This window comes from Phocoena sinus, chromosome 17, assembly GCF_008692025.1.
Source record: "Phocoena sinus isolate mPhoSin1 chromosome 17, mPhoSin1.pri, whole genome shotgun sequence".
NCBI classification, from domain to species: domain Eukaryota; kingdom Metazoa; phylum Chordata; class Mammalia; order Artiodactyla; family Phocoenidae; genus Phocoena; species Phocoena sinus.
Genome location: NC_045779.1, coordinates 19,566,688 through 19,577,839, shown reverse-complemented (window position 1 = coordinate 19,577,839; position 11,152 = coordinate 19,566,688). Strand labels below are relative to the sequence as shown.

The 11,152-nt window shown below is 38.9% G+C and overlaps 1 pseudogene across 1 annotated transcript; it reads left to right on the top strand.

Moving 5' to 3' along the window:
* Window positions 1-255: 255 nt before the first annotated feature.
* LOC116742456 lies at window positions 256-1,400 on the top strand (annotated as a pseudogene). The gene has a single exon (XR_004346467.1). The product of XR_004346467.1 is annotated as an elongation factor 1-gamma-like (transcript).
* The last annotated feature ends 9,752 nt before the right edge of the window (window positions 1,401-11,152 follow it).

The following is an 11,152-nucleotide window of genomic DNA, read 5'->3' as shown; positions in this document are numbered from 1 at the left end:
ACAATTTTGTGTGTGTGTAATATATGATCTTATCACTAATTAGAATAGCATTCTTATTTTACGTGAGATTGTGTAAGCATAGATGTAATTCAGAAATTTCTATCATTTCACTCATGCCTGTAGCTTTCTTATATATGTGAATATATGATAGGGCAAAGGCTCTTTTATAACTCTTATTTTAATAACTTAACTGAATATTTTGTAAAGTAGCATGTTTTAAAGATAAATAGGTCGCCCTTTCTCTGCAGAATCACCATGGCAGCTGGGACCCTGTACACACATCCTGAAAACTGCAGGGCCTTCAAGGCCCTCGTTGCCACTCACTACAGCAGGGCTCAGGTGCGCGTGCTCTCCGCACCACCCCACTTCCATTTTGGTCAAACCAATGGTACCCGCGAATTTCTCCATAAATTTCCTGCTGGCAAGGTTCCAGCCTTTGAGGTTGACGATGGATTCTGTGTTCGAGAGCAATGCCATCGCCAACTATGTGAGCAACGAGGAGCTGCGGGGAAGTACTCCCGAAGCAGCAGCCCAGGTGGTGCAGTGGGTGAGCTTTGCTGATAGCGACATAGTTCCCCCAGCCAGTACCTGGGTGTTCCCCTCCTTGGGCATCATGCACAACAACAAGCAGGCCACGGAGAATGCAAAGGAGGAGGTGAGGCGAATTCTGGGGCTGCTGGATGCTCACTTGAAGACAAGGACTTTTCCGGTGGCCGAACGTGTGATGCTGGCTGACATCACAGTTGTCTGCACCTTGTTGTGGCTTTATAAACAGGTTCTGGGGTTGCATTAAGCAGCCCCAGTTCCGGGCTGTCTTGGGGGAGGTGAAATTCTGAGAAAATGGCCCAATTTGATGCTAAAACGTTTGCAGAGAGCTAGCCTAAGAAGGACACCCCACGGAAAGAGAAAGCTTCTCGAGAAGAGAAACAGAAGCCCCAGGCCGACCGGAAAGAAGACAGCTGCCCCTGCCCAAGGAGGAGCTGGATGAACGTGCGCAGGCAGCGGCTGCTGAGCCGAAGGCCAAGGATCCCTTTGCTCTCCTGCCCAAGAGCACCTTTGTGTTGGATGAATTTAAGCGCAAGCACTCCAAAGAAGATACATTCTCCATGGCGCTGCCGTACTTTGGGGAGCACTTTGATAAAAATGACTGGTCCCTGTGGTACTCCGAGTACCGCTTCCCTGAAGAGCTCATCCAGACCTTCATGAGCTGCAACCTCATCACTGGAATGTTCCAGCGATTGGACAAACTGAGGAAGAATGCATCTGTCGGTGTCATGCTCTTTGGAACCAAGAATAGCAGCTCCATTTCTGGAGTCTGGGTCTTCCGAGGCCAGGAGCTTGCCTCTCTGCTGAGTCCAGATTGGCAGGCATACTATGAGTCATACACATGCTAGAAACTGGATCCCAGCAGTGAGGAGACTCAGACTGGTTCGAGAATACTCTTCCTGGGATGGGGCACGTGGGCAAAGCCTTCAATCCGGGCAAGATCTTCAAGGGAACATCTCTTGCCATTGCCTAGCTGCCCACACCTGCCCTTCAGGGAGAATGGGGGTCATTAAAGGAAACTGAACATTGAACCCTTTCCTGCCCTGCCTCCTTTGTGGGTGATGGCTTCTTCAAAGGGGAGTAGATATGTTGAAGCAGGGTGTTGTCTATACCTGCAGGACCTCCCTGTGCAGGAAAGAAGACTTCAGAAGAGCAGAAAGAGAGGCCTCTCCTGAGTTTTGATTTTTGTTTTTTTAATTGCCTTTTCTCTCCTGTGATGACCATCTTCTAGACTAGCTGGGAAAGATTGGATGTAGTTAGAAGGTGGTGACATGGGGCTTTGTAACTACCTAATTCCAGACTTCCTGCATGAAGGGGGAGAATACCTGCTGACTGGGTGAGAGCACAGCAAATGCAGAGCGACTTAACACTACTTCCCTGCTTCCCGCAGCTGCCCTGTGAAGTGGGGCAGCAGCTGTATCCAAGAGTTGTAGTTTCAACACTTCAGACAAACGGCAAGAAGAGGCATAGACTCCTTGGAACAGATGCTGGCTTGTGGGCCCTAACCTGGCTGTGGATCATCTCTGGGGTGTCCCTACTTTCTATCAAGGAAGTGGGGTTCAGAGATTTAAGTAACTTGCCTGTGATCACACATCTTAGGTGGTGGAGACAAGATTTTGAACCCAGTGGTTGTCACTGGAGCCTGTACCCTAAACACACCCTAGCACTTCCTGCAATGTAGAGCAGTCATAAATGTCATTTAACAACTCTGAAAAAAAAAAAATATATATATATATATATGTCATAATTCATTTAAGGTTCTGGGAATTTATTGGAAGTCACTAACATTTAATAAATAATAAAAATATAGAAATAGTAGACTTCATTATATGTATTTGCAGTAAATATTATTTATAAAATTATTATTGCCTTTGTGTGTGTTTGTGTGTATAAGTGTGTACGTGTATGTGAATTGAGTCCTAATTCTTTTTGGTTTTTGTTTGTTTGTTTGTTTTTTGCGGTACGCGGGCCTCTCACTGTTGTGGCCCCTCCTGCTGCAGAGCACAGGCTCCGGACGCGCAGGCTCAGCGGCCACGGTTCACGGGCCCAGCCGCTCCGCAGGATGTGGGATCCTCCCAGACCGGGGCACGAACCCGCGTCTGCTGCATCGGCAGGCGGACTCTCAACCATGGTGCCACCAGGGAAGCCCCATGAGTCCTAATTCCAAACATGATTCATACTGTAGGTTACAATCAAAAAAGATTGAAAGTCACTGCTGTAATGTAAATCTTTTCAGATAATATTAGAATAATTTTTCAAGTTCCAATCTCCCCACTAAAATTTTTCCATGATATTTACTAGCTTTATATTAAGCATCACTATTTTTACTTTCCATTTTAAAAGGTAATTTTGTCCAAAGTAGTTTGCAGGCTTAATCCATTCCCATTACATTTTAGTATTTTTCAATGTGTTAAAGACATCTAATTTGGAACTAATACGGATTTGTCTTCTGTAATTTCTGCTCTGCAGCTCTCTGAATTTTATTCACTACTTGGTAACGTAACATTTACTCATACTAAATTTACAGCTTCTCTTTGCATCACGAAAACCTTATTCCATCGGCATGTGTGTGAGAGCTATTTCCCATGCCAAATGCGTGGATAGCATGCCCTACTCTGGACCATTTTAATCCTTGAGTTTAAAAAGCAGTCGCGGGCTTCCCTGGTGGCGCAGTGGTTGAGAGTCCGCCTGCCGATGCAGGGGATATGGGTTCGTGCCCCGGTCTGGGAAGATCCCACATGCCGCGGAGCGGCTGAGCCAGTGAGCCATAGCCGCTGAGCCTGCGGGTCCGGAGCCTGCGCTCCGCAACGGGAGACGCCACAACAGTGAGAGGTCCGTGTACCGCAAAAAAAAAAAAAAAAAAAAAGCAATAGCCATATCACTGAGATGTACAGGTAGCAATGAAACATTTGTGTACACTAAGAAATTGAAGGAGTAAAGCTTTTACATGTCACCTGGTGTTATATGAGCTTTGATAGGAAAACAGTAATCAGAATATATCATCTTTCATAAACTAAATGAGCATTCATAAATAACTGTCTAAATGTCAGAGGTAGATCAATAATAGATAGATAACTAGAGATATCTATATCTATCTGTATACATACTGTATATCCTTCTTTATAGTACTCTTACCAGCATCAAGGCTCCATGTAATATGTACCTGGGATTGTGCCTTATTCTATTTAAACCCACCCTGTTAAGGTTTAAATCTTCAGTGTACAAATGATGAAACTGACACTTGTAGTTTAAAAACTCACCCAAGGACACAAAGCTGGTATGTGGCAGATCCAAGACTGGAAGTCAGAGTTTCTCACTCTGAAGCACAAAATGGACAGAAAAGCTGTTTTCTGTAGGTTCTACCTATATCAACAGATATATTTTTTCCCTAAGTCCAGAGTCACTTGTGACACTTAATGTTGTCATTGTGTGGACTGGGTTCTGATTCTCTCCCACCCACCCAATTTCATTTTGCAGCAGTTACCCCAGGTCTTTTCACTCTAGACATATTGGCTTTTTTTTTTCTTTTTCTTGAATTCCCATTTTTCATTTATAGAACTTTTTGAGAGAATACATGATTCATCTAATTAAACTTCATATACAGGACAAAGCAAAACAAGTTGAATGTTTTCATTTTTCACTCTGGGGCAAAAAAATAAGCTTTTAGTTAAATCAACTTAAGAAACAGCTTGAATTGCAAGATAATACTGCTCCTATAAGTAATTGCTTATGTGCCTGTCCTATTCATAGTGGAAGAGCTATGATTTATGAGCATTTTTATTTAAAGTATAATCTTGGATTTATTCCAAATAATCGCCATCTTTGAAATGTTGTCAACCTGGGATAGCCACAGGGATGCCAGAATTAAAGTATTATATCAGCTCACCACATGGTCCGCCCATTGGGCTCAAGTACGTTTTTATCCGTCTCTCTTTTATCACATATTTCCTTACTTCACATTTATATTTAATCCATTGACTTCCATGATTTCTTTTATACCAGAGAGCATGTGAAACACAGGGAAAATGAGTAGACATATTCACTTAGCAGGAGCTTTCTTCCTGGCTCTCTTTCTCTCTCTTTCTGGCTAAAACTCCATTAGGCAAAAGTGCTCCTGGTATTAATCTAAGATGATTAGCTGTGAAGTGGAACACAAAGGCTGGCCTGGGGTGGAGACATCTGACAGTGGGAAGATACTTCAGAGTAAAAGAATCAAGAAGAACATGAGTTTAAGAGGCAAACTTCAAACAATATTAGGCACAAGAAATAATGTTAGCTGCAGCTGCAAACCAAATGGAAAAGTATATTCGCCAGTGTAGAGACTGTTCCTGGCCTTTCATTAGCTGTGCATGGGTCCCAGAGATCAACACCAGTATATTTCAGTTCAGTTTTTTTTCTCTCTCTCTCATCCTCCTCTTACTTTTTACTTTTTAAAAATCTTTTATGGGAATATAATTGCTTTACAATGTTGTGTTAGTTTCTCTTGTACAAGGAAGTGAATCAGCTATATGTATACATATATCCCCTCCCTCTTGAACCTCCCTCCCACCCCTCCATCCCACCCATCTAGGTCATCACAGAGCACTGAGCTGAACTCCCTGTGCTGTACAGCAGGTTCATCACTTGACTTTTTTTCCCTACGTGCCCCCACATCTTCTTCCTTTAGCTTGCCTAACTAGCTATTAATGTTGTGTTAGAGGCAGCACTGTTTCCCTTATATACTATGTGCTCCCCTAAATAATCCAGCCTCCCTTGCAATTATATTAGGCCATGAGGCTAGTTCCAGCCAATACTGACTTATCAGAGGTGACCTATTTCACTTCTAGACCAAACGTTTGATAGTGTGGTACCTCTCTCAGGAAAGGGAGACATCACAACATACAGGGAAACCAGATCCCTGAGTCACCTGATGGAAGAGCATCTCCAGTGACTGGCATCAGACTTCCTATGAATAATTATTAAAAGTTGTATATGAAACTGTTGAGATTCAGAGATTAATTTATTCCTATAGCATAGTCTAATTTATACATTAAGCTACACTTTAAACTAATATATACATTGATATTCACTACTAATGTGCCAATTAAGTGGAAAGAATGCAAAGGTCACACATTAGGAGTCTAGGATTTTACTTCTATCCATTTTATATTCCTTCAAACAATATGTATGAAGTTTCTACAGTATTTTAATCATTGTTTCAGACAGGCCCTGGGAATAGTAAATAAGACAGATCAGATCCCTGTTCTCAGAGAAAGGGTCAGACAAAAATTAAGTAAATGAACAAATTAGGTAATTCAGAGTTTAATAAGCACTGTTAAAGTCAATACTAACATTGTGTGAGACCGGTGACTGGGGGGACTATTTAATTGAATAGTTAAGGAAGACCTTTCCATCTTAGAATTAGGACATGAATGAAATAAATGTACTAGTCCAAATATTTCAGAGAAAAGAACTTGGGTATAAATATTCTTAATGCATTAAGAAAAGGAAAGAAATCCAAGGTAATGGAAGCATCACAGTGAACCTGAAGAGAGTAGTACTGTATGGGGCAAGAGTGATATGCACCATTTCAGTCCATAGTAAGGATTTGCAATTTTATTCTAAATTCTATGAGGAAATCTTGGAGAAATTTAAGTGGGAAAATGTTTTAATTGTGTTTGCATTTTCATAAGTTCATTCCAGGCATAGTGAAGAGAATATGCATATTTTAAATACAGAACTGACTAGACTCACTAATAAATTAGATTTGCAAAGTGAAGAAATAAAGAAAGCAATAACAGCTCCTAGAATCTAGACTTGTACAACTGGTACATAGTGATGTCTTTTGCTAAGATGAAGGAAGCTGGGAGGAGAATTTTCTTTCAGATGGGATTTATGATGTCAATTACACATCCAAGTGGAGGTGTTTAATAGAAAATTATATATAAAATACTAGAGCACAGTGAAAAAGAGTGAGAAAAATTTGGAAATATTTTTATGCAAATTTAATTTAATGTACTGGATTGGTTAAGACCACTTAGGGAAAGAGCTTAGACAGAGAATAAGAGTCATCTGAGGGTAGAGTCTTGGAATATTCCAGCATTTGCTAATTCAGAGACTTAATTCCTCACTCTCTTACTCCTCCTCAAAGCAGACGACTCAGTCTCTGAAAGCTTTATCTTGAGGGGAATCCATAAAGAGTGATTATAGTGAAATTTTCAGGTATAGTGATAAGCCACTGAGAGAAATAAAATCAGTACAAAAGCACTTTTGAAAAATCTATAAATACACAGCTTAGGTAGTTGCTTATTCTATCTGCAGCCCTGACTTAACTATGAAATAGTCACCTAACTCAGAGAATCCTCATTATATGACTCTACAAAAGGAAAGTAAGAGCAAGCTACTTCCTTTAATATATACTGGGAATACAATCATAAATTTGAAATAAATTATCACCCTGCCACAAATCTTGATTGGGTTTCCATGAATAGCCCACTAGTGAAACATTCACTTGGCTAGTCAAGGAAGTGATAAGGGGACCACAGAAATGAGTATTTTTTCCAAGAGTGATCTGACCTAGTTTGTTATAGGTCTTGAGGACATCACTCAAATTTTCTGTGTGTGTTTTGAAGCAAGTGCTTGGAAATGACCAGCAGCAGAAGTTCCATTTGCCATCTTTGTGGCCTATTTTCACAGGCAAACCACCACCATCATTCACCAAGTAGCACAGGTATAGTTTTTACTGGTAACGAAAGAGACATCAGGGACAGGGGCAAAAGATGTCTCAATGAAATAATGATGTTTAACTCTTGAAAAACCACTGATGAATTCCAGAATGCCAGCCACAGATCTCTTCTATATAGCACTGTGAACATGGTAACCAGGCAAACTAGAGGAAGATAGTAAATAAAATGCCTGTATCACAGTCTTAGTTAGCAATCATATGAAGGATCTTAGTAAGAAAGAGTCATTTGGGGAGGAAAAAAATTATTCACTCAATTAGTTTTGACAATTTCCTACATATAAATATTAAATCTCTTATGGATACACTTAGTGAAAGTAGACTAACAGAATGGACATTCATTGATTTGATTTCTCCTGAGCTATCTAAGGGTCATAGACAAGTATTGCTTACATTGGATGGTTGTGCAAATATACAGTTGTTACTATGAATTTGAGGAGGAATGAAAACAGAAAAGAAGGAAAGTGAAAGAGTGTAAAGGGGAAGGTGATTCTCCACCTTACATGAAACCTCGGCTGTAGTGATTCAGCAGCCCTCAGGTGCATACAAAACTTAGGATCCTTGTATTCACTGCCCCTTTTCTAAAGCTTCTTCTATCCCAACACATACATAATTTGCTTAATTATTAACTTTCCACGAGATCTACCATGTTCCTTCTTCATTTTCCAGTTATACGTCTCTCTCCCAGCAGTCTCTGTTCACCTCTGCTTTTCCAGCATGGATTAAGCTGGCTAATAACTGAGTGGGTTTTTAAAAAAATTTTATTGGTGTATAGTTGATTTACAATGTTGTGTTAGTTTCTGCTGTACAGCAAAGTGAATCAGTTATACATACACATATATCCACTCTTTTTAAGATTCATTTCCCATATAGGTCATTACAGAGTATTGAGTAGAGTTCCCTGTGCTATACTGTAGATCCTATTTTATATATAGTCGTGTGTACATGTCAATCCCAATCTCCCAGTTTATCCCTCCCTCCCGCACAAGAATTGGGTATTTTGAGTACATCAAAACATCTGTTATAGGGGAACTTCTGAAAAGCCAAGATAATACCAGTGTTTAGCCTGATAAATATGGTATATTCAGTCAGCTTATCTTGCATTTATATTTACATTTTTGTTTAATTTTGCCTGAACTTTCGTATATCAAGCACTTTCAAATAGTCATCCAATTAAGTTATTAAATATTTATTAAGTACTTAATACCAGGGATCCCCTTATGATACACTGGATACAAAGCAGGGATCAAGACAGACATGTTCTATGCCCTCACACAGCAGATGGTCTCATATGGAAGCAGGCATTATATTAAAAATTACAATGAAATTTGATAACTTATGTACAGAACAATTTTGGAGCTCATTACAATTATCATCAGGAGTATCAAACAAATCATGTCCTATTTTAATTTGCAGAAGATCTCTAGGAGAAATGACCCTAAACCCTCCTCTGAATTCTGATTCACACTGGGATATTTCCTGACTTTCAATTAAATTAGTACGATTGAAATTTTGTCTTCAAAGCAATTTACTGAGGTATTTCCCTGACATACCTAACATGTACATTCTGTGTTTTCCATCCATGTAAATCCTGAATACATAACCTTAGACATGGTAGAAATATCATAGAATAAGGACTGTCCACTAAACCAGACAGTGAAGTGGTTTCAACTGAAATGCTAATCTATGCTTTGTTGAGAAAGATTCTGGAGTCACATTTGAGATCAGCAAGAAAAACTACCAATGAAAATACCTGTGACATGAACAAGAAGAGGAGAAACGGCTCCTATTTACCATCTCTGTGCTAGATTGAGCACACCCTCTTTGATTAGACTGAGAGCTCCTCTATAAGACTGAATTCCCTGAGGGCTGACAGTGTCTTGTTCATTTTGGTACTTATTTAGGGGCCTAATCATTGTAAATGAGAGAGCAATTTTATATAGCCTCCCTCCTTCCACTAAGAATTATCACTAGGAAAATTCCCTGTAATAAATAAAGTTTAGATAAATAAATAAATAAATAAAGTTTAAATAACTTTATTCTACATTTTTGAAAAAAAATGGAAGAGGATTTGTGGGGAATTTTCTTGAAAAATGACCTATCTATTCTTCATTACATGGTATCAAACTATGCCTTTCTAATTCACATAATGTCTTTCATGTTCATACGTTGATGTTTATTGTTTTCTAAATTCATACTCTACCCAGAAAACATGGAAGTGCCAAATGCAAAAAATTAAGTTATATCAAATTGGCAAGGTATGACACACATACAACCGAAGGGGAGCATTTTTGTCTCTTTTTTTGTGTGTGTGCTATATTTATTCAATTATCCAAATACTTATAGGATAAAAATCCATAGAATAGAGAAAAAGAATAAAAAATACATTAGTGCTCTAATAAACTATGTGCAACTCCTTACATTGGGTTGGTCAAAAAGTTCGGTCAATTAGTGAACAGGTTTTTCAATAGAGTTCCTTGTGAAAATGAAGAATGAGTCTTTTAGTTTTACTTAAATACGAACGAACTTTTTTGGCCAATGCAGTAAACCCCCCAAATTCTGAGTTTTCTCCAGTAAAAGCATTTTATTAATATGTACCTATAATAAGTGAATTTTTCACCTGAAGAAAATGGTGAATTGTTGTGATGTGTGTTCTAATAACATTTTCCTTTTTTTCTTAAGGAAAAGGTGTTTTCACAATCCTTTACCAGAGCATTTCTTGAGTCCTTCTCCCCTGGTGCACTGTTTGTGCTGAGCAACTTGTCATTTGACATGCTTATTTGGCACTTCCCTAAGTGCTTATAAACAGCCTTTCAAACAATCATTCAACCAGATTAAAATTTTAGAAGAGAATGCTATCGGTACTTTTGTCAGGGCTAGGGTGGGCAACATTAAAAGAAAATTGTTAATGTTGTCTATACTACTTAGATTGATTCATGGTGAAAAACGTTTCTTAGTTTATTGTCTCCATCTGAACAGCAAATCTATGTAGAAAATCTGATCAAAGCACACTCTTCAATAATGCATCATGTTTTACTATTGACATTTTTAAGTTGTGTTGACTTTTACCACGCTGGTAATGGTAAGAGAAATCTAACATTAATAAGTGAACTGATATTTAAAATATATATGCTCCACCTGAGTGTTTGGAAAGCCATTTAAATGCTGTCTTAGATCAAGTATATTGTAGGAAAAAAAAAATCTCTCCCAATGGCTGATGGCATAAACATAGCTAAATGTAGACCAGTATTTGTTTCTGTGCATTTTCTTGTCATCTAGTAGAAGCATGCTGCTGTGTATCAGGGTTGCACTTTAGCTGTTGGGTACCCAGTGGATTGGTCATGAGTGTCTGATCTGTGAGTGGTGAGTTTTCTGACTTCAACACTAGCAAAAGTGTTCCAAGACTGTTGTCTCCTTAGTCGGTATTCTAATGACCTTTCAGCACTGAATTGAGATAAAGCAATGGATGCCACTAATAGAATTTGCTGCAGGGAGGCTCATGGTGAATTGCTGACTTCACCATGAACTCTACTGCTATAGGACACTAAAACAAAGCTACGGTGAAGGAAAGAACAGTGACTGGAACATAGAAAGGAAGTATAGTTTTTAAAAAAATTAATCTGAATATTCCGAGACTGTTGTAAAACATTATGTGGTTTAACATACAACAGTTTTGTTCCTTATATCTGAAGCCAGGCTGGTGTCTTCTTAGATGAAATAAGCCCTATGGCAATGCACATGTTTTTATGCTGCTTTGCAGTACTGAGGATGGTATTATACATTATAATAAACAAAATGCAGGAATGTCACAGTTGGCTAAATTCCTATCAATTATGAACTTAATTTTTACACACATTTAATACTTATCTCATTTCAGACTTTGCT